The sequence below is a fragment of the Stenella coeruleoalba genome (assembly GCF_951394435.1).
Source record: "Stenella coeruleoalba genome assembly, chromosome: 1".
In the NCBI taxonomy this organism is placed as follows: domain Eukaryota; kingdom Metazoa; phylum Chordata; class Mammalia; order Artiodactyla; family Delphinidae; genus Stenella; species Stenella coeruleoalba.
Genome location: NC_137169.1, coordinates 122,812,680 through 122,838,363, shown reverse-complemented (window position 1 = coordinate 122,838,363; position 25,684 = coordinate 122,812,680). Strand labels below are relative to the sequence as shown.

Below are 25,684 nucleotides of genomic sequence, written 5' to 3'. Positions count from 1 at the left end.
CAAGTGGGGAGAGTGTTAGTAAAGCGTCTGGAATGTTGCACCCGAGTACCAGGGGAGGAAAACTGAGACATATTTGAACACGTCTCCCGTTCACATGGTTGATCATACTTGGGTTCCACATGCATGTTTTAGCTGAAGGAAGAATACCTTAAACCTGGAGAGTTGAGACCCGTGTAATGGGTACCATGCAATATGACTTCAAAGGGTCTTCATTTGCTCACCGAACCTCTCCAATCCTATCACTGCTGCGTTTATGCCCCTGTACACACGCTTGATTCTCTTTTGGAGACATAGCAATCCATAGGTTTTACGATACTTACTAGTCAGGTACATTCTTAGGCGTTTAATATGCGGTGTTGAGTCCATTTCGTTGAGCAAGGAGTAGCTCTTGTCTATTCCATATTTGACTTAAGGAACTTTATCTGTGCTCATTTCAATCTCTGGTTTTATGCAGCACCCCAACTCACCTTTACCCTTAAGCAAGCATAAGTTGGTTTTCTAAATTTGAGACCCTGTTCTGTTTTGGAATGCAGTTCCTGTGTAGCCAAGTTTACATTCCGTGTATTAGTGATATCTTATGATGTTTCATTTTCTGTGTGACTTATTTCAGTTAGAATCATCGTACCTGAATCCACTCATTATGCTGCTACGGGCCTGATGACATAGATTTCATTGCTGAGTGATACTGCGTTGTAAGTAAATACCACAAGTTCTTTATCCATTTTTCACTTTCTGCGATGTTGAACTTGTACTGTAAACGAGGTTCTTGTAAACAGAGGCGTCCCAAACTTTGGGGTGGCTGTGTCTTTTTGATTTTAATTTCCCTAAGCTATAGGACCATAAGTGGCCGTGCCCTGGGCTCTGTTGCTTTGTTTTTTAGATGTTTCAGGAAACACCATACACTTCTCCCGAGTGGTTGTTGGCAATTTACATCCCGCCCATCAGCATAACAAGGCTCCCAGTTCTCCATGGCCTGTCCTGCCTTTCTGGATTTTACACTCTTTTCAGATGGCCCTTTTGACCGGGGGGAAGTGAGACTTCATTGTAGTGCAGATTTCCTTTGCAAGCTTGCTTGGTTGGCCAAAAAGGGCGTATGCGTTTTTTCCTGAATATATTCAGGAAAAAACGCATACGCCCTTTTTGGCCAAGTGCATCATTGTGGACGTTCTGCCTCTTTTCCTATGCTTTCAATGCAATTCCAGTCTACCTCCTGAAATCGGTTTCCTGCAATTCTGCCCCGCTTTCAAGTCCTCTTGGCAGCCTTACTTCAGTCTATTTTTGGACGATAGCTGTCATTTATAACTCTGCAGGTTTGTGAATTACAGTGCCCCTGAGCTCCTTTCTTCAACTCGCTTTCTTGTGACCTGGCCGCAACACCGCAGGATAGCTTCAGGCCCTAATCTGGTTCCGGCACGGCATGCTGAGCCTTTGGTTATTTCCTCATCCTGGTGGGAAATGAGAGTTAAATTTGCCCGTCCAGACACCTCCAGCTAGTCTCTCATTGGTTCTCGCTATTCCTGTTCATCTTCCGCAGAAATTGCAAACTGGGCCAAACAGGAGGTTAAAGGCGCTGACTCTCCAAGTGGGGAGAGTGTTAGTAAAGCGTCTGGAATGTTGCACCCGAGTACCAGGGGAGGAAAACTGAGACATATTTGAACACGTCTCCCGTTCACATGGTTGATCGTACTCTGGGTTCCACCTGCATGTTTTAGCTGAAGGAAGAATACTTTAAACCTGCAGAGTTGAGACCCGTGGAATGGGTCCCATGCAATATGACTTCAAAGGGTCTTCATTTGCTCACCGAACCTCTCCAATCCTATCACTGCTGCATTTATGCCCCTGTACACACGCTTGATTCTCTTTTGGAGACATAGCAATCCATAGGTTTTAAGATACTTACTAGTCAGGTACATTCTTAGGCGTTTAATATGCGGTGTTGAGTCCATTTCGTTGAGCAAGGAGTAGCTCTTGTCTATTCCATATTTGCCTTAAGGAACTTTATCTGTGCTCATTTCAATCTCTGGTTTTATGCAGCACCCCAACTCACCTTTCCCCTTAAGCACGCATAAGTTGCTTTTCTAAATTTGAGACCCTGTTCTGTTTTGGAATTCAGTTCCTGTGTAGCCAAGTTTAAATTCTGTGTATTAGTGATATCTTATGATGTTTCTTTTTCTGTGTGACTTATTTCAGTTAGAATTATCGTACCTGAATCCACTCATTATGCTGCTACGGGCCTGATGACACAGATTTCATTGCTGAGTGATACTGCATTGTACGTAAGTACCACAAGTTCTTTATCCATTTTTCACTTTCTGTGATATTGAACTTGTACGGTAAACGAGGTTCTTGTAAACAGAGCCGTCCCAAACTTTGGGGTGGCTGTGTCTTTTTTATTTTAATTTCCCTAAGCTATAGGACCATAAGTGGCAGTGCCCTAGGCTCTGTTGCTTTGTTTTTTAGATGTTTCAGGAAACACCATACACTTCTCCCGAGTGTCTGTTGGCAATTTACATCCCGCCCATCAGCATAACAAGGCTCCCAGTTCTCCATGGCCTGTCCTGCCTTTCTGGATTTTACACTTTTTTCAGATGGCCCTTTTGACCGGGGGGAAGTGAGACTTCATTGTAGTGCAGATTTCCTTTGCAAGCTTGCTTGGTTGGCCAAAAAGGGCGTATGCATTTTTTCCTGAATATATTCAGGAAAAAACGCATACGCCCTTTTTGGCCAAGTGCATCATTGTGGACGTTCTGCCTCTTTTCCTATGCTTTCAATGCAATTCCAGTCTACCTCCTGAAATCGGTTTCCTGCAATTCTGCCCCGCTTTCAAGTCCTCTTGGCAGCCTTACTTCAGTCTATTTTTGGACGATAGCTGTCATTTATAACTCTGCAGGTTTGTGAATTACAGTGCCCCTGAGCTCCTTTCTTCAACTCGCTTTCTTGTGAGCTGGCCGCAACACCGCAGGATGGCTTCAGGCCCTAATCTGGTTCCGGCCCGGCATGCTGAGCCTTTGGTTAATTCCTCTTCCTGGTGGGAAATGAGAGTTAAATTTGCCCGTTCAGACACCTCCAGCTAGTCTCTCATTGGTTCTCGCTATTCCTGTTCATCTTCCGCAGAAATTGCAAACTGGGCCAAACAGGAGGTTAAAGGGACTGACTCTCCAAGTCGGGAGAGTGTTAGTAAAGCGTCTGGAATGTTGCACCCGAGTACCAGGGGAGGAAAACTGAGACATATTTGAACACGTCTCCCGTTCACATGGTTGATCATACTCTGAGTTCCACATGCATGTTTTAGCTGAAGGAAGAATACCTTAAACCTGGAGACTTGAGACCCGTGGAATGGGTACCATGCAATATTACTTCAAAGGGTCTTCATTTGCTCACCGAATCTCTCCAATCCTATCACTGCTGCGTTTATGCCCCTGTACACACGCTTGATTCTCTTTTGGAGACATAGCAATCCATAGGTTTTAAGATACTTACTAGTCAGGTACATTCTTAGGCGTTTAATATGGGGTGTTGAGTCCATTTTGTTGAGCAAGGAGTAGCTCTTGTCTATTCCATATTTGGCTTAAGGAACTTTATCTGTGCTCATTTCAATCTCTGGTTTTATGCAGCACCCCAACTCACCTTTCCCCTTAAGCAAGCATAAGTTGCTTTTCTAAATTTGAGACCCTGTTCTGTTCTGTAATTCAGTTCCTGTGTAGCCAAGTTTACATTTCGTGTATTACTGATATCTTATGATGTTTCTTTTTCTGTGTGACTTATTTCAGTTAGAATCATCATACCTGAATCCACTCATTGTGCTGCTAAGGGCCTGATGACACAGATTTCATTGCTGAGTGATATTGCTTTGTAAGTAAATACCACAACTTCTTTATCCATTTTTCACTTTCTGCGATGTTGAACTTGTACTGTAAACGAGGTTCTTGTAAACAGAGCCGTTCCAAACTTTGGGGTGGCTGTGTCTTTTTGATTTTAATTTCCCTAAGCTATAGGACCATAAGTGGAAGTGCCCTAGGTTCTGTTGCTTTGTTTTTTAGATGTTTCAGGAAACACCATACACTTCTCCCGAGTGGTTGTTGGCAATTTACATCCCGCCCATCAGCATAACAAGGCTCCCAGTTCTCCATGGCCTGTCCTGCCTTTCTGGATTTTACACTTTTTTCAGATGGCCCTTTTGACCGGGGGGAAGTGAGACTTCATTGTAGTGCAGATTTCCTTTGCAAGCTTGCTTGGTTGGCCAAAAAGGGCGTATGCGTTTTTTCCTGAATATATTCAGGAAAAAACGCATACGCCCTTTTTGGCCAAGTGCATCATTGTGGACGTTCTGCCTCTTTTCCTATGCTTTCAATGCAATTCCAGTCTACCTCCTGAAATCGGTTTCCTGCAATTCTGCCCCGCTTTCAAGTCGTCTTGGCAGCCTTACTTCAGTCTATTTTTGGACGATAGCTGTCATTTATAACTCTGCAGGTTTGTGAATTACAGTGCCCCTGAGCTCCTTTCTTCAACTCGCTTTCTTTTGAGCTGGCCGCAACACCGCAGGATGGCTTCAGGCCCTAATCTGGTTCCAGTACGGCACGCTGAGCCTTTGGTTATTTCCTCTTCCTGGTGGGAAATGAGAGTTAAATTTGCCCGTCCAGACACCTCCAGCTAGCCTCTCATTGGTTCTCGCTATTCCTGTTCATCTTCCACAGAAATTGCAAACTGTGCCAAACAGGAGGTTAAAGGCGCTGACTCTCCAAGTGGGGAGAGTGTTAGTAAAGCGTCTGGAATGTTGCCCCCGAGTACCAGGGGAGGAAAACTGAGACATATTTGAACACGTCTCCCGATCACATGGTTGATCATACTCTGGGTTCCACATGCATGTTTTAGCTGAAGGAAGAATACCTAAAACCTGGGTAGTTGAAACCCGTGGAATGGGTACCATGCAATATGACTTCAAAGGGTCTTCATTTGCTCACCGAACCTCTCTAATCCTATCACTGCTGCGTTTATGCCCCTGTACACATGCTTGATTCTCTTTCAGAGACATAGCAATCCATAGGTTTTAAGATACTTACTAGTCAGGTACATTCTTAGGCGTTTAATATGCGGTGTTGAGTCCATTTCGTTGAGCAAGGAGTAGCTCTTGTCTATTCCATATTTGGCTTAAGGAAATTTATCTGTGCTCATTTCAATCTCTGGTTTTATGCAGCAACCCAACTCACCTTTCCCCTTAAGCAAGCATAAGTTGGTTTTCTAAATTTGAGAACCTGTTCTGTTTTGGAATTCAGTTCCTGTGTAGCCAAGTTTGCATTCCGTGTATTAGTGATATCTTATGATGTTTCTTTTTCTGTGTGACTTATTTCAGTTAGAATCATCGTACCTGAATCTACTCATTATGCTGCTACGGGCCTGATGACATAGATTTCATTGCTGAGTGATACTGCATTGTACGTAAGTACCACAAGTTCTTTATCCATTTTTCACTTTCTGCGATGTTGAACTTGTACTGTAAACGAGGTTCTTGTAAACAGAGCCGTTCCAAACTTTGGGGTGGCTGTGTCTTTTTGATTTTAATTTCCCTAAGCTATAGGACCATAAGTGGAAGTGCCCTAGGCTCTGTTGCTTTGTTTTTTAGATGTTTCAGGAAACACCATACACTTCTCCCGAGTGTCTGTTGGCAATTTACATCCCGCCCATCAGCATAACAAGGCTCCCAGTTCTCAATGGCCTGTTGCCTTTCTGGATTTTACACTTTTTTCAGATGGCCCTTTTGACCGGGGGGAAGTGAGACTTCATTGTAGTGCAGATTTCCTTTGCAAGCTTGCTTGGTTGGCCAAAAAGGGCGTATGCGTTTTTTCCTGAATATATTCAGGAAAAAACGCATACACCCTTTTTGGCCAAGTGCATCATTGTGGACGTTCTGCCTCTTTTCCTATGCTTTCAATGCAATTCCAGTCTACCTCCTGAAATCGGTTTCCTGCAATTCTGCCCCGCTTTCAAGTCCTCTTGGCAGCCTTACTTCAGTCTATTTTTGGACGATAGCTGTCATTTATAACTCTGCAGGTTTGTGAATTACAGTGCCCCTGAGCTCCTTTCTTCAACTCGCTTTCTTGTGACCTGGCCGCAACACCGCAGGATGGCTTCAGGCCCTAATCTGGTTCCGGCATGGCACGCTGAGCCTTTGGTTAATTCCTCTTCCTGGTGGGAAATGAGAGTTAAATTTGCCCGTCCAGACACCTCCAGCTAGTCTCTCATTGGTTCTCGCTATTCCTGTTCATCTTCCACAGAAATTGCAAACTGGGCCAAACAGGAGGTTAAAGACACTGACTCTCCAAGTTGGGAGAGTGTTAGTAAAGCGTCTGGAATTTTGCACCCGAGTACCAGGGTACGAAAACTGAGACATATTTGAACACGTCTCCCGATCACATGGTTGATCATACTCTGGGTTCCACATGCATGTTTTAGCTGAAGGAAGAATACCTAAAACCTGGGTAGTTGAAACCCGTGGAATGGGTACCATGCAATATGACTTCAAAGGGTCTTCATTTGCTCACCGAACCTCTCCAATCCTATCACTGCTGCGTTTATGCCCCTGTACACATGCTTGATTCTCTTTCGGAGACATAGCAATCCATAGGTTTTAAGATACTTACTAGTCAGGTACATTCTTAGGCGTTTAATATGCGGTGTTGAGTCCATTTCGTTGAGCAAGGAGTAGCTCTTGTCTATTCCATATTTGGCTTAAGGAACTTTATCTGTGCTCATTTCAATCTCTGGTTTTATGCAGCACACCAACTCACCTTTACCCTTAAGCAAGCATAAGTTGGTTTTCTAAATTTGAGACCCTGTTCTGTTCTGTAATTCAGTTCCTATGTAGCCAAGTTTCCATTCCGTGTATTACGGATATCTTATGATGTTTCTTTTTCTGTGTGACTTCTTTCAGTTAGAATCATCATACCTGAATCCACTCATTGTGCTGCTAAGGGCCTGATGACACAGATTTCATTGCTGAGTGATACTGCATTGTAAGTAAATACCACAAGTTCTTTATCCATTTTTCACTTTCTGCGATGTTGAACTTGTACTGTAAACGAGGTTCTTGTAAACAGAGGCGTCCCAAACTTTGGGGTGGCTGTGTCTTTTTGATTTTAATTTCCCTAAGCTATAGGACCATAAGTGGATGTGCCCTAGGCTCTGTTGCTTTGTTTTTTAGATGTTTCAGGAAACACCATACACTTCTCCCGAGTGTCTGTTGGCAATTTACATCCCGCCCATCAGCATAACAAGGCTCCCAGTTCTCCATGGTCTGTCCTGCCTTTCTGGATTTTACATTTTTTTCAGATGGCCCTTTTGACCGGGGGGAAGTGAGACTTCATTGTAGTGCAGATTTCCTTTGCAAGCTTGCTTGGTTGGCCAAAAAGTCCGTATGCGTTTTTTCCTGAATATATTCAGGAAAAAACGCATACGCCCTTTTTGGCCAAGTGCATCATTGTGGACGTTCTGCCTCTTTTCCTATGCTTTCAATGCAATTCCAGTCTACCTCCTGAAATCGGTTTCCTGCAATTCTGCCCCGCTTTCAAGTCCTCTTGGCAGCCTTACTTCAGTCTATTTTTGGACGATAGCTGTCATTTATAACTCTGCAGGTTTGTGAATTACAGTGCCCCTGAGCTCCTTTCTTCAACTCGCTTTCTTGTGACCTGGCCGCAACACCGCAGGATGGCTTCAGGCCCTAATCTGGTTCCGGCACGGCATGCTGAGCCTTTGGTTATTTCCTCTTCCTGGTGGGAAATGAGAGTTAAATTTGCCTGTCCAGACACCTCCAGCTAGCCTCTCATTGGTTCTCGCTATTCCTGTTCATCTTCCGCAGAAATTGCAAACTGGGCCAAACAGGAGGTTAAAGGCGCTGACTCTCCAAGTGGGGAGAGTGTTAGTAAAGCGTCTGGAATGTTGCACCCGAGTACCAGGGGAGGAAAACTGAGACATATTTGAACACGTCTCCCGATCACATGGTTGATCATACTCTGGGTTCCACATGCATGTTTTAGCTGAAGGAAGAATACCTAAAACCTGGGTAGTTGAAACCCGTGGAATGGGTACCATGCAATATGACTTCAAAGGGTCTTCAATTGCTCACCGAACCTCTCCAATCCTATCACTGCTGCGTTTATGCCCCTGTACACATGCTTGATTCTCTTTCGGAGACATAGCCATCCATAGGTTTTAAGATACTTACTAGTCAGGTACATTCTTAGGCGTTTAATATGCGGTGTTGAGTCCATTTCGTTGAGCAAGGAGTAGCTCTTGTCTATTCCATATTTGGCTTAAGGAACTTTATCTGTGCTCATTTCAATCTCTGGTTTTATGCAGCAACCCAACTCACCTTTCCCCTTAAGCAAGCATAAGTTGGTTTTCTAAATTTGAGAACCTGTTCTGTTTTGGAATTCAGTTCCTGTGTAGCCAAGTTTACATTCCGTGTATTAGTGATATCTTATGATGTTTCTTTTTCTGTGTGACTTATTTCAGTTAGAATCATCGTACCTGAATCTACTCATTATGCTGCTACGGGCCTGATGACATAGATTTCATTGCTGAGTGATATTCCTTTGTAAGTAAATACCACAACTTCTTTATCCATTTTTCACTTTCTGCGATGTTGAACTTGTACTGTAAACGAGGTTCTTGTAAACAGAGGCGTCCCAAACTTTGGGGTGGCTGTGTCTTTTTGATTTTAATTTCCCTAAGCTATAGGACCATAAGTGGCAGTGCCCTAGGCTCTGTTGCTTTGTTTTTTAGATGTTTCAGGAAACACCATACACTTCTCCCGAGTGTCTGTTGGCAATTTACATCCCGCCCATCAGCATAACAAGGCTCCCAGTTCTCCATGTCCTGTCCTGCCTTTCTGGATTTTACACTTTTTTCAGATGGCCCTTTTGACCGGGGGGAAGTGAGACTTCATTGTAGTGCAGATTTCCTTTGCAAGCTTGCTTGGTTGGCCAAATAGGGCGTATGCGTTTTTTCCTGAATATATTCAGGAAAAAACGCATACGCCCTTTTTGGCCAAGTGCATCATTGTGGACGTTCTGCCTCTTTTCCTATGCTTTCAATGCAATTCCAGTCTACCTCCTGAAATCGGTTTCCTGCAATTCTGCCCCGCTTTCAAGTCCTCTTGGCAGCCTTACTTCAGTCTATTTTTGGACGATAGCTGTCATTTATAACTCTGCAGGTTTGTGAATTACAGTGCCCCTGAGCTCCTTTCTTCAACTCGCTTTCTTGTGACCTGGCCGCAACACCGCAGGATGGCTTCAGGCCCTAATCTGGTTCTGGCACGGCATGCTGAGCCTTTGGTTATTTCCTCTTCCTGGTGGGAAATGAGAGTTAAATTTGCCCGTCCAGACACCTCCAGCTAGCCTCTCATTGGTTCTCGCTATTCCTGTTCATCTTCCGCAGAAATTGCAAACTGGGCCAAACAGGAGGTTAAAGGCGCTGACTCTCCAAGTGGGGAGAGTGTTAGTAAAGCGTCTGGAATGTTGCACCCGAGTACCAGGGGAGGAAAACTGAGACATATTTGAACACGTCTCCCGATCACATGGTTGATCATACTCTGGGTTCCACATGCATGTTTTAGCTGAAGGAAGAATACCTAAAACCTGGGTAGTTGAAACCCGTGGAATGGGTACCATGCAATATGACTTCAAAGGGTCTTCAATTGCTCACCGAACCTCTCCAATCCTATCACTGCTGCGTTTATGCCCCTGTACACATGCTTGATTCTCTTTCGGAGACATAGCCATCCATAGGTTTTAAGATACTTACTAGTCAGGTACATTCTTAGGCGTTTAATATGCGGTGTTGAGTCCATTTCGTTGAGCAAGGAGTAGCTCTTGTCTATTCCATATTTGGCTTAAGGAACTTTATCTGTGCTCATTTCAATCTCTGGTTTTATGCAGCAACCCAACTCACCTTTCCCCTTAAGCAAGCATAAGTTGGTTTTCTAAATTTGAGAACCTGTTCTGTTTTGGAATTCAGTTCCTGTGTAGCCAAGTTTACATTCCGTGTATTAGTGATATCTTATGATGTTTCTTTTTCTGTGTGACTTATTTCAGTTAGAATCATCGTACCTGAATCTACTCATTATGCTGCTACGGGCCTGATGACATAGATTTCATTGCTGAGTGATACTGCATTGTACGTAAGTACCACAAGTTCTTTATCCATTTTTCACTTTCTGCGATGTTGAACTTGTACTGTAAACGAGGTTCTTGTAAACAGAGCCGTTCCAAACTTTGGGGTGGCTGTGTCTTTTTGATTTTAATTTCCCTAAGCTATAGGACCATAAGTGGAAGTGCCCTAGGCTCTGTTGCTTTGTTTTTTAGATGTTTCAGGAAACACCATACACTTCTCCCGAGTGTCTGTTGGCAATTTACATCCCGCCCATCAGCATAACAAGGCTCCCAGTTCTCCATGGCCTGTCCTGCCTTTCTGGATTTTACACTTTTTTCAGATGGCCCTTTTGACCGGGGGGAAGTGAGACTTCATTGTAGTGCAGATTTCCTTTGCAAGCTTGCTTGGTTGGCCAAAAAGGGCGTATGCGTGTTTTCCTGAATATATTCAGGAAAAAACGCATACGCCCTTTTTGGCCAAGTGCATCATTGTGGACGTTCTGCCTCTTTTCCTATGCTTTCAATGCAATTCCAGTCTACCTCCTGAAATCGGTTTCCTGCAATTCTGCCCCGCTTTCAAGTCCTCTTGGCAGCCTTACTTCAGTCTATTTTTGGACGATAGCTGTCATTTATAACTCTGCAGGTTTGTGAATTACAGTGCCCCTGAGCTCCTTTCCTCAACTCGCTTTCTTGTGAGCTGGCCGCAACACCGCAGGATGGCTTCAGGCCCTAATCTGGTTCCGGCCCGGCATGCTGAGCCTTTGGTTAATTCCTCTTCCTGGTGGGAAATGAGAGTTAAATTTGCCCGTCCAGACACCTCCAGCTAGCCTCTCATTGGTTCTCGCTATTCCTGTTCATCTTCCACAGAAATTGCAAACTGGGCCAAACAGGAGGTTAAAGGCACTGACTCTCCAAGTCGGGAGAGTGTTAGTAAAGCGTCTGGAATGTTGCACCCGAGTACCAGGGGAGGAAAACTGAGACATATTTGAACACGTCTCCCGTTCACATGGTTGATCATACTCTGGGTTCCACATGCATGTTTTAGCTGAAGGAAGAATACCTTAAACCAGGAGAGTTGAGACCCGTGTAATGTGTACCATGCAATATGACTTCAAAGGGTCTTCATTTGCTCACCGAACCTCTCCAATCCTATCACTGCTGCGTTTATTCCCCTGTACACACGCTTGATTCTCTTTTGGAGACATAGCAATCCATAGGTTTTAAGATACTTACTAGTCAGGTACATTCTTAGGCGTTTAATATGGGGTTTTGAGTCCATTTCGTTGAGCAAGGAGTAGCTCTTGTCTATTCCATATTTGGCTTAAGGAACTTTATCTGTGCTCATTTCAATCTCTGGTTTTATGCAGCACCCCAACTCACCTTTACCCTTAAGCAAGCATAAGTTGGTTTTCTAAATTTGAGACCCTGTTCTGTTTTGGAATGCAGTTCCTGTGTAGCCAAGTTTACATTCCGTGTATTAGTGATATCTTATGATGTTTCTTTTTCTGTGTGACTTATTTCAGTTAGAATCATCGTACCTGAATCCACTCATTATGCTGCTACGGGCCTGATGACATAGATTTCATTTCTGAGTGATACTGCATTGTACGTAAGTACCACAAGTTCTTTATCCATTTTTCACTTTCTGCGAAGTTGAACTTGTACTGTAAACGAGGTTCTTGTAAACAGAGGCGTCCCAAACTTTGGGGTGGCTGTGTCTTTTTTATTTTAATTTCTCTAAGCTATAGGACCATAAGTGGCAGTGCCCTAGGCTCTGTTGCTTTGTTTTTTAGATGTTTCAGGAAACACCATACACTTCTCCCGAGTGTCTGTTGGCAATTTACATCCCGCCCATCAGCATAACAAGGCTGCCAGTTCTCCATGTCCTGTCCTGCCTTTCTGGATTTTACACTTTTTTCAGATGGCCCTTTTGACCGGGGGGAAGTGAGACTTCATTGTAGTGCAGATTTCCTTTGCAAGCTTGCTTGGTTGGCCAAAAAGGGCGTATGCGTTTTTTCCTGAATATATTCAGGAAAAAACGCATACGCCCTTTTTGGCCAAGTGCATCATTGTGGACGTTCTGCCTCTTTTCCTATGCTTTCAATGCAATTCCAGTCTACCTCCTGAAATCGGTTTCCTGCAATTCTGCCCCGCTTTCAAGTCCTCTTGGCAGCCTTACTTCAGTCTATTTTTGGACGATAGCTGTCATTTATAACTCTGCAGGTTTGTGAATTACAGTGCCCCTGAGCTCCTTTCCTCAACTCGATTTCTTGTGACCTGGCCGCAACACCGCAGGATGGCTTCAGGCCCTAATCTGGTTCCGGCCCGGCATGCTGAGCCTTTGGTTAATTCCTCTTCCTGGTGGGAAATGAGAGTTAAATTTGCCCGTCCAGACACCTCCAGCTAGCCTCTCATTGGTTCTCGCTATTCCTGTTCATCTTCCGCAGAAATTGCAAACTGGGCCAAACAGGAGGTTAAAGGGACTGACTCTCCAAGTCGGGAGAGTGTTAGTAAAGCGTCTGGAATGTTGCACCCGAGTACCAGGGGAGGAAAACTGAGACATATTTGAACACGTCTCCCGTTCACATGGTTGATCATACTCTGGGTTCCACATGCATGTTTTAGCTGAAGGAAGAATACCTTAAACCAGGAGAGTTGAGACCCGTGTAATGTGTACCATGCAATATGACTTCAAAGGGTCTTCATTTGCTCACCGAACCTCTCCAATCCTATCACTGCTGCGTTTATTCCCCTGTACACACGCTTGATTCTCTTTTGGAGACATAGCAATCCATAGGTTTTAAGATACTTACTAGTCAGGTACATTCTTAGGCGTTTAATATGGGGTTTTGAGTCCATTTCGTTGAGCAAGGAGTAGCTCTTGTCTATTCCATATTTGGCTTAAGGAACTTTATCTGTGCTCATTTCAATCTCTGGTTTTATGCAGCACCCCAACTCACCTTTCCCCTTAAGCAAGCATAAGTTGGTTTTCTAAATTTGAGACCCTGTTCTGTTTTGGAATGCAGTTCCTGTGTAGCCAAGTTTACATTCCGTGTATTAGTGATATCTTATGATGTTTCTTTTTCTGTGTGACTTATTTCAGTTAGAATCATCGTACCTGAATCCACTCATTATGCTGCTACGGGCCTGATGACATAGATTTCATTTCTGAGTGATACTGCATTGTACGTAAGTACCACAAGTTCTTTATCCATTTTTCACTTTCTGCGATGTTGAACTTGTACTGTAAACGAGGTTCTTGTAAACAGAGGCGTCCCAAACTTTGGGGTGGCTGTGTCTTTTTTATTTTAATTTCTCTAAGCTATAGGACCATAAGTGGCAGTGCCCTAGGCTCTGTTGCTTTGTTTTTTAGATGTTTCAGGAAACACCATACACTTCTCCCGAGTGTCTGTTGGCAATTTACATCCCGCCCATCAGCATAACAAGGCTGCCAGTTCTCCATGTCCTGTCCTGCCTTTCTGGATTTTACACTTTTTTCAGATGGCCCTTTTGACCGGGGGGAAGTGAGACTTCATTGTAGTGCAGATTTCCTTTGCAAGCTTGCTTGGTTGGCCAAAAAGGGCGTATGCGTTTTTTCCTGAATATATTCAGGAAAAAACGCATACGCCCTTTTTGGCCAAGTGCATCATTGTGGACGTTCTGCCTCTTTTCCTATGCTTTCAATGCAATTCCAGTCTACCTCCTGAAATCGGTTTCCTGCAATTCTGCCCCGCTTTCAAGTCCTCTTGGCAGCCTTACTTCAGTCTATTTTTGGACGATAGCTGTCATTTATAACTCTGCAGGTTTGTGAATTACAGTGCCCCTGAGCTCCTTTCTTCAACTCGCTTTCTTGTGACCTGGCCGCAACACCGCAGGATGGCTTCAGGCCCTAATCTGGTTCCGGCCCGGCACGCTGAGCCTTTGGTTATTTCCTCTTCCTGGTGGGAAATGAGAGTTAAATTTGCCCGTCCAGACACCTCCAGCTAGTCTCTCATTGGTTCTCGCTATTCCTGTTCATCTTCCAAGAAATTGCAAACTGGGCCAAACAGGAGGTTAAAGGCGCTGACTCTCCAAGTGGGGAGAGTGTTAGTAAAGCGTCTGGAATGTTGCACCCGAGTACCAGGGGAGGAAAACTGAGACATATTTGAACACGTCTCCCGTTCACATGGTTGATCATACTTGGGTTCCACATGCATGTTTTAGCTGAAGGAAGAATACCTTAAACCTGGAGAGTTGAGACCCGTGTAATGGGTACCATGCAATATGACTTCAAAGGGTCTTCATTTGCTCACCGAACCTCTCCAATCCTATCACTGCTGCGTTTATGCCCCTGTACACATGCTTGATTCTCTTTCGGAGACATAGCAATCCATAGGTTTTAAGATACTTACTAGTCAGGTACATTCTTAGGCGTTTAATATGCGGTGTTGAGTCCATTTCGTTGAGCAAGGAGTAGCTCTTGTCTATTCCATATTTGACTTAAGGAACTTTATCTGTGCTCATTTCAATCTCTGGTTTTATGCAGCACCCCAACTCACCTTTACCCTTAAGCAAGCATAAGTTGGTTTTCTAAATTTGAGACCCTGTTCTGTTCTGTAATTCAGTTCCTGTGTAGCCAAGTTTACATTCCGTGTATTACTGATATCTTATGATGTTTCTTTTTCTGTGTGACTTACTTCAGTTAGAATCATCATACCTGAATCCACTCATTCTGATGCTACGGGCCTGATGACACAGATTTCATTGCTGAGTGATATTGCTTTGTAAGTAAATACCACAAGTTCTTTATTCATTTTTCACTTTCTGCGATGTTGAACTTGTACTGTAAACGAGGTTCTTGTAAACAGAGGCGTCCCAAACTTTGGGGTGGCTGTGTCTTTTTGACTTTAATTTCCCTAAGCTATAGGACCATAAGTGGCAGTGCCCTAGCCTCTGTTGCTTTGTTTTTTAGATGTTTCAGGCAACACCATACACTTCTCCCGAGTGTCTGTTGGCAATTTACATCCCGCCCATCAGCATAACAAGGCTCCCAGTTCTCCATGGCCTGTCCTGCCTTTCTGCATTTTACACTTTTTTCAGATGACCCTTTTGACCGGGGGGAAGTGAGACTTCATTGTAGTGCAGATTTCCTTTGCAAGCTTGCTTGGTTGGCCAAAAAGGGCGTATGCGTTTTTTCCTGAATATATTCAGGAAAAAACGCATATGCCCTTTTTGGCCAAGTGCATCATTGTGGACGTTCTGCCTCTTTTCCTATGCTTTCAATGCAATTCCAGTCTACCTCCTGAAATCGGTTTCCTGCAATTCTGCCCCGCTTTCAAGTCCTCTTGGCAGCCTTACTTCAGTCTATTTTTGGACGATAGCTGTCATTTATAACTCTGCAGGTTTGTGAATTACAGTGCCCCTGAGCTCCTTTCTTCAGCTCGCTTTCTTTTGAGCTGGCCGCAACACCGCAGGATGGCTTCAGGCCCTAATCTGGTTCCGGTACGGCGCGCTGAGCCTTTGGTTATTTCCTCTTCCTGGTGGGAAATGAGAGTTAAATTTGCCCGTCCAGACACCTCCAGCTAGCCTCTCATTGGTTCTCGCTATTCCTGTTCATCTTCCGCAGAAATTGCAAACTGGGCCAAACAGGAGGTTAAAGGCGCTGACTCTCCAAGTGGGGAGAGTGTTAGTAAAGCGTCTGGAATGTTGCACCCGAGTACCAGGGGAGGAAAACTGAGACATATTTGAACACGTCTCCAATTCACATGGTTGATCATACTTGGGTTCCACATGCATGTTTTAGCTGAAGGAAGAATACCTTAAACCTGGAGAGTTGAGACCCGTGGAATGGGTACCATGCAATATGACTTCAAAGGGTCTTCATTTGCTCACCGAACCTCTCCAATCCTATCACTGCTGCGTTTATGCCCCTGTACACACGCTTGATTCTCTTTTGGAGACATAGCAATCCATAGGATTTAAGATACTTACTAGTCAGGTACATTCTTAGGCGTTTAATATGGGGTTTTGAGTCCATTTCGTTGAGCAAGGAATAGCTCTTGTCTATTCCATATTTGGCTTAAGGAACTTTATCTGTGCTCATTTCAATCTCTGGTTTTATGCAGCACCCCAACTCACCTTTCCCCTTAAGCAAGCATAAGTTGGTTTTCTAAATTTGAGACCCTGTTCTGTTTTGGAATGCAGTTCCTGTGTAGCCAAGTTTACTTTCCGTGTATTAGTGATATCTTATGATGTTTCTTTTTCTGTGTGACTTATTTCAGTTAGAATCATCGTACCTGAATCCACTCATTATGCTGCTACGGGCCTGATGACATAGATTTCATTGCTGAGTGATACTGCATTGTACGTAAGTACCACAAGATCTTTATCCATTTTTCACTTTCTGCAATGTTGAACTTGTACTGTAAACGAGGTTCTTGTAAACAGAGGCGTCCCAAACTTTGGGGTGGCTGTGTCTTTTTTATTTTAATTTCCCTAAGCTATAGGACCATAAGTGGCAGTGCCCTAGGTTCTGTTGCTTTGTTTTTTAGATGTTTCAGGAAACACCATACACTTCTCCCGAGTGTCTGTTGGCAATTTACATCCCGCCCATCAGCATAACAAGGCTCCCAGTTCTCCATGGCCTGTCCTGCCTTTCTGGATTTTACACTTTTTTCAGATGGCCCTTTTGACCGGGGGGAAGTGAGACTTCATTGTAGTGCAGATTTCCTTTGCAAGCTTGCTTGGTTGGCCAAAAAGGGCGTATGCGTTTTTTCCTGAATATATTCAGGAAAAAACGCATACGCCCTTTTTGGCCAAGTGCATCATTGTGGACGTTCTGCCTCTTTTCCTATGCTTTCAATGCAATTCCAGTCTACCTCCTGAAATCGGTTTCCTGCAATTCTGCCCCGCTTTCAAGTCCTCTTGGCAGCCTTACTTCAGTCTATTTTTGGACGATAGCTGTCATTTATAACTCTGCAGGTTTGTGAATTACAGTGACCCTGAGCTCCTTTCTTCAACTCGCATTCTTATGAGCTGGCCGCAACACCGCAGGATGGCTTCAGGCCCTAATCTGGTTCTGGTACGGCACGCTGAGCCTTTGGTTATTTCCTCTTCCTGGTGGGAAATGAGAGTTAAATTTGCCCGTCCAGACACCTCCAGCTAGCCTCTCATTGGTTCTCGCTATTCCTGTTCATCTTCCGCAGAAATTGCAAACTGGGCCAAACAGGAGGTTAAAGGCGCTGACTCTCCAAGTGGGGAGAGTGTTAGTAAAGTGTCTGGAATGTTGCACCCGAGTACCAGGGGAGGAAAACTGAGACATATTTGAACACGTCTCCCGTTCACATGGTTGATCATACTTGGGTTCCACATGCATGTTTTAGCTGAAGGAAGAATACCTTAAACCTGGATAGTTGAGACCCTTGTAATGGGTACCATGCAATATGACTTCAAAGGGTCTTCATTTGCTCACCGAACCTCTCCAATCCTATCACTGCTGCGTTTATGCCCCTGTACACATGCTTGATTCTCTTTCGGAGACATAGCAATCCATAGGTTTTAAGATACTTACTAGTCAGGTACATTCTTAGGCGTTTAATATGCGGTGTTGAGTCCATTTCGTTGAGCAAGGAGTAGCTCTTGTCTATTCCATATTTGACTTAAGGAACTTTATCTGTGCTCATTTCAATCTCTGGTTTTATGCAGCACCCCAACTCACCTTTCCCCTTAAGCAAGCATAAGTTGGTTTTCTAAATTTGAGACCCTGTTCTGTTCTGTAATTCAGTTCCTGTGTAGCCAAGTATACATTCCGTGTATTACTGATATCTTATGATGTTTCTTTTTCTGTGTGACTTACTTCAGTTAAAATCATCATACTTGAATCCACTCATTGTGCTGCTAAGGGCCTGATGACACAGATTTCATTGCTGAGTGATATTGCTTTGTAAGTAAATACCACAACTTCTTTATCCATTTCTCACTTTCTGCGATGTTGAACTTGTACTGTAAACGAGGTTCTTGTAAACAGAGGCGTCCCAAACTTTGGGGTGGCTGTGTCTTTTTGATTTTAATTTCCCTAAGCTATAGGACCATAAGTGGAAGTGCCCTAGGTTCTGTTGCTTTGTTTTTTAGATGTTTCAGGAAACACCATACACTTCTCCCGAGTGGTTGTTGGCAATTTACATCCCGCCCATCAGCATAACAAGGCTCCCAGTTCTCCATGGCCTGTCCTGCCTTTCTGGATTTTACACTTTTTTCAGATGGCCCTTTGACCGGTGGGAAGTGAGACTTCATTGTAGTGCAGATTTCCTTTGCAAGCTTGCTTGGTTGGCCAAAAACGGCGTATGCGTTTTTTCCTGAATATATTCAGGAAAAAACGCATACGCCCTTTTTGGCCAAGTGCATCATTGTGGACGTTCTGCCTCTTTTCCTATGCTTTCAATGCAATTCCAGTCTACCTCCTGAAATCGGTTTCCTGCAATTCTGCCCCGCTTTCAAGTCCTCTTGGCAGCCTTACTTCAGTATATTTTTGGACGATAGCTGTCATTTATAACTCTGCAGGTTTGTGAATTACAGTGCCCCTGAGCTCCTTTCTTCAACTCGCTTTCTTGTGTCCTGGCCGCAACACCGCAGGATGGCTTCAGGCCCTAATCTGGTTCCGGTACGGCACGCTGAGCCTTTGGTTATTTCCTCTTCCTGTTGGGAAATGAGAGTTAAATTTGCCCGTCCAGACACCTCCAGCTAGCCTCTCATTGGTTCTCGCTATTCCTGTTCATCTTCCGCAGAAATTGCAAACTGGGCCAAACAGGAGGTTAAAGGCGCTGACTCTCCAAGTGGGGAGAGTGTTAGTAAAGCGTCTGGAATGTTGCACCCGAGTACCAGGGTACGAAAACAGAGACAAATTTGAACACGTCTCCCGATCACATGGTTGATCATACTCTGGGTTCCACATGCATATTTTAGCTGAAGGAAGAATACCTAAAACCTGGGTAGTTGAAACCCGTGGAATGGGTACCATGCAATATGACTTCAAAGGGTCTTCATTTGCTCACCGAACCTCTCCAATCCTATCACTGCTGCGTTTATGCCCCTGTACACATGCTTGATTCTCTTTCGGAGACATAGCAATCCATAGGTTTTAAGATACTTACTAGTCAGGTACATTCTTAGGCGTTTAATATGCGGTGTTGAGTCCATTTCGTTGAGCAAGGAGTAGCTCTTGTCTATTCCATATTTGGCTTAAGGAACTTTATCTGTGCTCATTTCAATCTCTGGTTTTATGCAGCACGCCAACTCACCTTTCCCCTTAAGCAAGCACAAGTTGGTTTTCTAAATTTGAGAACCTGTTCTGTTTTGGAATTCAGTTCCTGTGTAGCCAAGTTTACATTCCGTGTATTAGTGATATCTTATGATGTTTCTTTTTCTGTGTGACTTATTTCAGTTAGAATCATCGTACCTGAATCTACTCATTATGCTGCTACGGGCCTGGTGACATAGATTTCATTGCTGAGTGATATTGCTTTGTACATGAGTACCACAACTTCTTTATCCATTTTTCACTTTCTGTGATATTGAACTTGTACGGTAAACGAGGTTCTTGTAAACAGAGGCGTCCCAAACTTTGGGGTGGCTGTGTCTTTTTGATTTTAATTTCCCTAAGCTATAGAACCATAAGTGGATGTGCCCTAGGTTCTGCTGCTTTGTTTTTTAGATGTTTCAGGAAACACCATACACTTCTCCCGAGTCGCTGTTGGCAATTTACATCCCGCCAATCAGCATAACAAGGCTCCCAGTTCTCCATGTCCTGTCCTGCCTTTCTGGATTTTACACTTTTTTCAGATGGTCCTTTTGACCAGGGGGAAGTGAGACTTCATTGTAGTGCAGATTTCCTTTGCAAGCTTGCTTGGTTGGCCAAAAAGAGCGTATGCGTTTTTTCCTGAATATATTCAGGAAAAAACGCATACGCTCTTTTTGGCCAAGTGCATCATTGTGGACGTTCTGCCTCTTTTCCTATGCTTTCAATGCAATTCCAGTCTACCTCCTGAAATCGGTTTCCTGCAATTCTGCCCCGCTTTCAAGTCCTCTTGGCAGCCTTACTTCAGTCTATTTTTGGACGATAGCTGTCATTTACAACTCTGCAGGTTTGTGAATTACAGTGCCCCTGAGCTCCTTTCTTCAACTCGCTTTCTTTTGAGCTGGCCGCAACACCGCAGGATGGCTTCAGGCCCTAATCTGGTTCCGGTACGGCACGCTGAGCCTTTGGTTATTTCCTCTTCCTGGTGGGAAATGAGAGTTAAATTTGCCCGTCCAGACACCTCCAGCTAGCCTCTCATTGGTTCTCGCTATTCCTGTTCATCTTCCGCAGAAATTGCAAACTGGGCCAAACAGGAGGTTAAAGGCGCTGACTTTCCAAGGGGGAGAGTGTTAGTAAAGCGTCTGGAATGTTGCACCCGAGTACCGGGGTACGAAAACTGAGACATATTTGAACACGTCTCCCGATCACATGGTTGATCATACTCTAGGTTCCACATGCATGTTGTAGCTGAAGGAAGAATACCTAAAATCTGCGTAGTTGAAACCCGTGGAATGGGTACCATGCAATATGACTTCAAAGGGTCTTCATTTGCTCACTGAAACTCTCCAATCCTATCACTGCTGCGTTTATGCCCCTGTACACATGCTTGATTCTCTTTCGGAGGCATAGCAATCTATAGGTTTTAAGATACTTACTAGTCAGGTACATTCTTAGGCGTTTAATATGCGGTGTTGAGTCCATTTCGTTGAGCAAGGAATAGCTCTTGTCTATTCCATATTTGGCTTAAGGAACTTTGTGCTCATTTCAATCTCTGGTTTTATGCAGCACCCCAACTCACCTTTCCCCTTAAGCAAGCATAAGTTTGTTTTCTAAATTTGAGACCCTGTTCTGTTCTGTAATTCAGTTCCTGTGTAGCCAAGTTTACATTCCGTGTATTACTGATATCTTATGATGTTTCTTTTTCTGTGTGACTTATTTCAGTTAGAATCATCATACCTGAATCCACTCATTGTGCTGCTAAGGGCCTGATGACACAGATTTCATTGCTGAGTGATATTGCTTTGTAAGTAAATACCACAACTTCTTTATCCATTTTTCACTTTCTGCGATGATGAACTTGTACTGTAAACGAGGTTCTTGTAAACAGAGGCGTCCCAAACTTTGGGGTGGCTGTGTCTTTTTGATTTTAATTTCCCTAAGCTATAGGACCATAAGTGGCAGTGCCCTAGCCTCTGTTGCTTTGTTTTTTAGATGTTTCAGGAAACACCATACACTTCTCCCGAGTGGTTTTTGGCAATTTATATCCCGCCCATCAGCATAACAAGGCTCCCAGTTCTCCATGGCCTGTCCTGCCTTTCTGGATTTTACACTTTTTTCAGATGGCCCTTTTGACCGGGGGGAAGTGAGACTTCATTGTAGTGCAGATTTCCTTTGCAAGCTTGCTTGGTTGGCCAAAAAGGGCGTATGCGTTTTTTCCTGAATATATTCAGGAAATAACGCATACGCCCTTTTTGGCCAAGTGCATCATTGTGGACGTTCTGCCTCTTTTCCTATGCTTTCAATGCAATTCCAGTCTACCTCCTGAAATCGGTTTCCTGCAATTCTGCCCCGCTTTCAAGTCCTCTTGGCAGCCTTACTTCAGTCTATTTTTGGACGATAGCTGTCATTTATAACTCTGCAGGTTTGTGAATTACAGTGCCCCTGAGCTCCTTTCTTCAACTCGCTTTCTTTTGAGCTGGCCGCAACACCGCAGGATGGCTTCAGGCCCTAATCTGGTTCCGGTACGGCACGCTGAGCCTTTGGTTATTTCCTCTTCCTGGTGGGAAATGAGAGTTAAATTTGCCCGTCCAGACACCTCCAGCTAGCCTCTCATTGGTTCTCGCTATTCCTGTTCATCTTCCGCAGAAATTGCAAACTGGGCCAAACAGGAGGTTAAAGGCGCTGACTCTCCAAGTGGGGAGAGTGTTAGTAAAGCGTCTGGAATGTTGCACCCGAGTACCAGGGGAGGAAAACTGAGACATATTTTAACACGTCTCCCGTTCTCATGGTTGATCATACTTGGGTTCCACATGCATCTTTTAGCTGAAGGAAGAATACCTTAAACCTGGGTATTTGAAACCCGTGGAATGGGTACCATGCAATATGACTTCAAAGGGTCTTCATTTGCTCACCGAACCTCTCCAATCCTATCACTGCTGCGTTTATGCCCCTGTACACACGCTTGATTCTCTTTCGGAGACATAGCCATCCATAGGTTTTAAGATACTTACAAGTCAGGTACATTCTTAGGCGTTTAATATGCGGTGTTGAGTCCATTTCGTTGAGCAAGGAGTAGCTCTTGTCTATTCCATATTTGGCTTAAGGAACTTTATCTGTGCTCATTTCAATCTCTGGTTTTATGCAGCACCCCAACTCAGCTTTCCCCTTAAGCAAGCATAAGTTGGTTTTCTAAATTTGAGACCCTGTTCTGTTCTGTAATTCAGTTCCTGTGTAGCCAAGTTTACATTCCGTGTATTACTGATATCTTATGATGTTTCTTTTTCTGTGTGACTTATTTCAGTTAGAATCATCATACCTGAATCCACTCATTGTGCCGCTAAGGGCCTGACGACACAGATTTCATTGCTGAGTGATATTGCTTTGTAAGTGAATACCACAACTTCTTTCTCCATTTTTCACTTTCTGCGATGTTGAACTTGTACTGTAAACGAGGTTCTTGTAAACAGAGCCGTTCCAAACTTTGGGGTGGCTGTGTCTTTTTGATTTTAATTTCCCTAAGCTATAGGACCATAAGTGGAAGTGCCCTAGGTTCTGTTGCTTTGTTTTTTAGATGTTTCAGGAAACACCATACACTTCTCCCGAGTGGTTGTTGGCAATTTACATCCCGCCCATCAGCATAACAAGGCTCCCAGTTCTCCATGGCCTGTCCTGCCTTTCTAGATTTTACAGTTTTTTCAGATGGCCCTTTTGACCGGGGAGAAGTGAGACTTCATTGTAGTGCAGATTTCCTTTGCAAGCTTGCTTGGTTGGCCAAAAAGGGCGTATGCGTTTTTTCCTGAATATATTCAGGAAAAAACGCATACGCCCTTTTTGGCCAAGTGCATCATTGTGGACGTTCTGCCTCTTTTCCTATGCTTTCAATGCAATTCCAGTCTACCTCCTGAAATCGGTTTCCTGCAATTCTGCCCCACTTTCAAGTCCTCTTGGCAGCCTTACTTCAGTCTATTTTTGGACGATAGCTGTCATTTATAACTCTGCAGGTTTGTGAGTTACAGTGCCCCTGAGCTCCTTTCTTCAGCTCGCTTTCTTGTGAGCTGGCCGCAACACCGCAGGATGGCTTCAGGCCCTAATCTGGTTCCGGCACGGCACGCTGAGCCTTTGGTTAATTCCTCTTCCTGGTGGGAAATGAGAGTTAAATTTGCCCGTCCAGACACCTCCAGCTAGTCTCTCATTGGTTCTCGCTATTCCTGTTCATCTTCCACAGAAATTGCAAACTGGGCCAAACAGGAGGTTAAAGGGACTGACTCTCCAAGTGGGGAGAGTGTTAGTAAAGCGTCTGGAATGTTGCACCCGAGTACCAGGGTACGAAAACTGAGACATATTTGAACACGTCTCCCGATCACATGGTTGATCATACTCTAGGTTCCACATGCATGTTTTAGCTGAAGGAAGAATACCTTAACCCTGGGTAGTTGAAACCTGTGGAATGGGTACCATGCAATATGACTTTAAAGGGTCTTCATTTGCTCACCGAACCTCTCCAATCCTATCACTGCTGCGTTTATGCCCCTGTACACATGCTTGATTCTCTTTCGGAGACATAGCAATCCATAGGTTTTAAGATACTTACTAGTCAGGTACATTCTTAGGCGTTTAATATGCGGTGTTGAGTCCATTTCGTTGAGCAAGGAGTAGCTCTTGTCTATTCCATATTTGGCTTAAGGAACTTTATCTGTGCTCATTTCAATCTCTGGTTTTATGCAGCACCCCAACTCACCTTTCCCCTTAAGCAAGCATAAGTTGGTTTTCTAAAGTTGAGACCCTGTTCTGTTCTGTAATTCAGTTCCTGTGTAGCCAAGTTTACATTCCGTGTATTACTGATATCTTATGATGTTTCTATTTCTGTGTGACTTATTTCAGTTAGAATCATCATACCTGAATCCACTCATTGTGCTGCTAAGGGCCTGATGACACAGATTTCATTGCTGAGTGATATTGCTTTGTAAGTAAATACCACAACTTCTTTATCCATTTTTCACTTTCTGCGATGTTGAACTTGTACTGTAAACGAGGTTCTTGTAAACAGAGGCGTCCCAAACTTTGGGGTGGCTGTGTCTTTTTGATTTTAATTTCCCTAAGCTATAGGACCATAAGTGGCAGTGCCCTAGCCTCTGTTGCTTTGTTTTTTAGATGTTTCAGGAAACACCATACACTTCTCCCGAGTGGTTTTTGGCAATTTACATCCCGCCCATCAGCATAACAAGGCTCCCAGTTCTCCATGGCCTGTCCTGCCTTTCTGGATTTTACACTTTTTTCAGATGGCCCTTTTGACCGGGGGGAAGTGAGACTTCATTGTAGTGCAGATTTCCTTTGCAAGCTTGCTTGGTTGGCCAAAAAGGGCGTATGCGTTTTTTCCTGAATATATTCAGGAAAAAAACGCATACGCCCTTTTTGGCCAAGTGCATCATTGTGGACGTTCTGCCTCTTTTCCTATGCTTTCAATGCAATTCCAGTCTACCTCCTGAAATCGGTTTCCTGCAATTCTGCCCCGCTTTCAAGTCCTCTTGGCAGCCTTACTTCAGTCTATTTTTGGACGATAGCTGTCATTTATACCTCTGCAGGTTTGTGAATTACAGTGCTCCTGAGCTCCTTTCTTCAACTCGCTTTCTTTTGAGCTGGCCGCAACACCGCAGGATGGCTTCAGGCCCTAATCTGGTTCCGGCACGGCACACTGAGCCTTTGGTTATTTCCTCTTCCTGGCGGGAAATGAGAGTTAAATTTGCCCGTCCAGACACCTCCAGCTAGCCTCTCATTGGTTCTCGCTATTCCTGTTCATCTTCCGCAGAAATTGCAAACTGGGCCAAACAGGAGGTTAAAGGCGCTGACTCTCCAAGTGGGGAGAGTGTTAGTAAAGCGTCTGGAATGTTGCACCCGAGTACCAGGGGAGGAAAACTGAGACATATTTGAACACGTCTCCCGTTCACATGGTTGATCATACTCTGGGTTCCACATGCATGTTTTAGCTGAAGGAAGAATACCTTAAACCTGGAGAGTTGAGACCCGTCAAATGGGTACCATGCAATATGACTTCAAAGGGTCTTCATTTGCTCACCGAACCTCTCCAATCCTATCACTGCTGCGTTTATGCCCCTGTACACACGCTTGATTCTCTTTTGGAGACATAGCAATCCATAGGTTTTAAGATACTTACTAGTCAGGTACATTCTTAGGCGTTACTATGGGGTTTTGAGTCCATTTCGTGGAGCAAGGAGTAGCTCTTGTCTATTCCATATTTGGCTTAAGGAAC

At 44.1% G+C, this 25,684-nt stretch overlaps 1 long non-coding RNA gene across 19 annotated transcripts in view; it reads left to right on the top strand.

Annotated features, from left to right (window-relative positions):
- LOC307186525 overlaps positions 1 to 25,684 on the top strand; it is a 2,785,769-nt gene that overhangs the window by 941,034 nt on the left and 1,819,051 nt on the right. Inside the window, exon 1 of one of the 19 annotated variants that reach the window (XR_013828376.1) lies at positions 2,218 to 2,276. The exons of 16 other annotated variants lie outside the window; for them this stretch is intronic. This is a non-coding gene — a long non-coding RNA (uncharacterized lncRNA). Of the gene's footprint in view, positions 1 to 2,217; positions 2,277 to 13,289; positions 13,335 to 22,752; positions 22,804 to 25,684 lie in introns of those variants that run through there. 2 more of the 19 variants (XR_013828377.1, XR_013828378.1) reach the window with 2 other exon arrangements.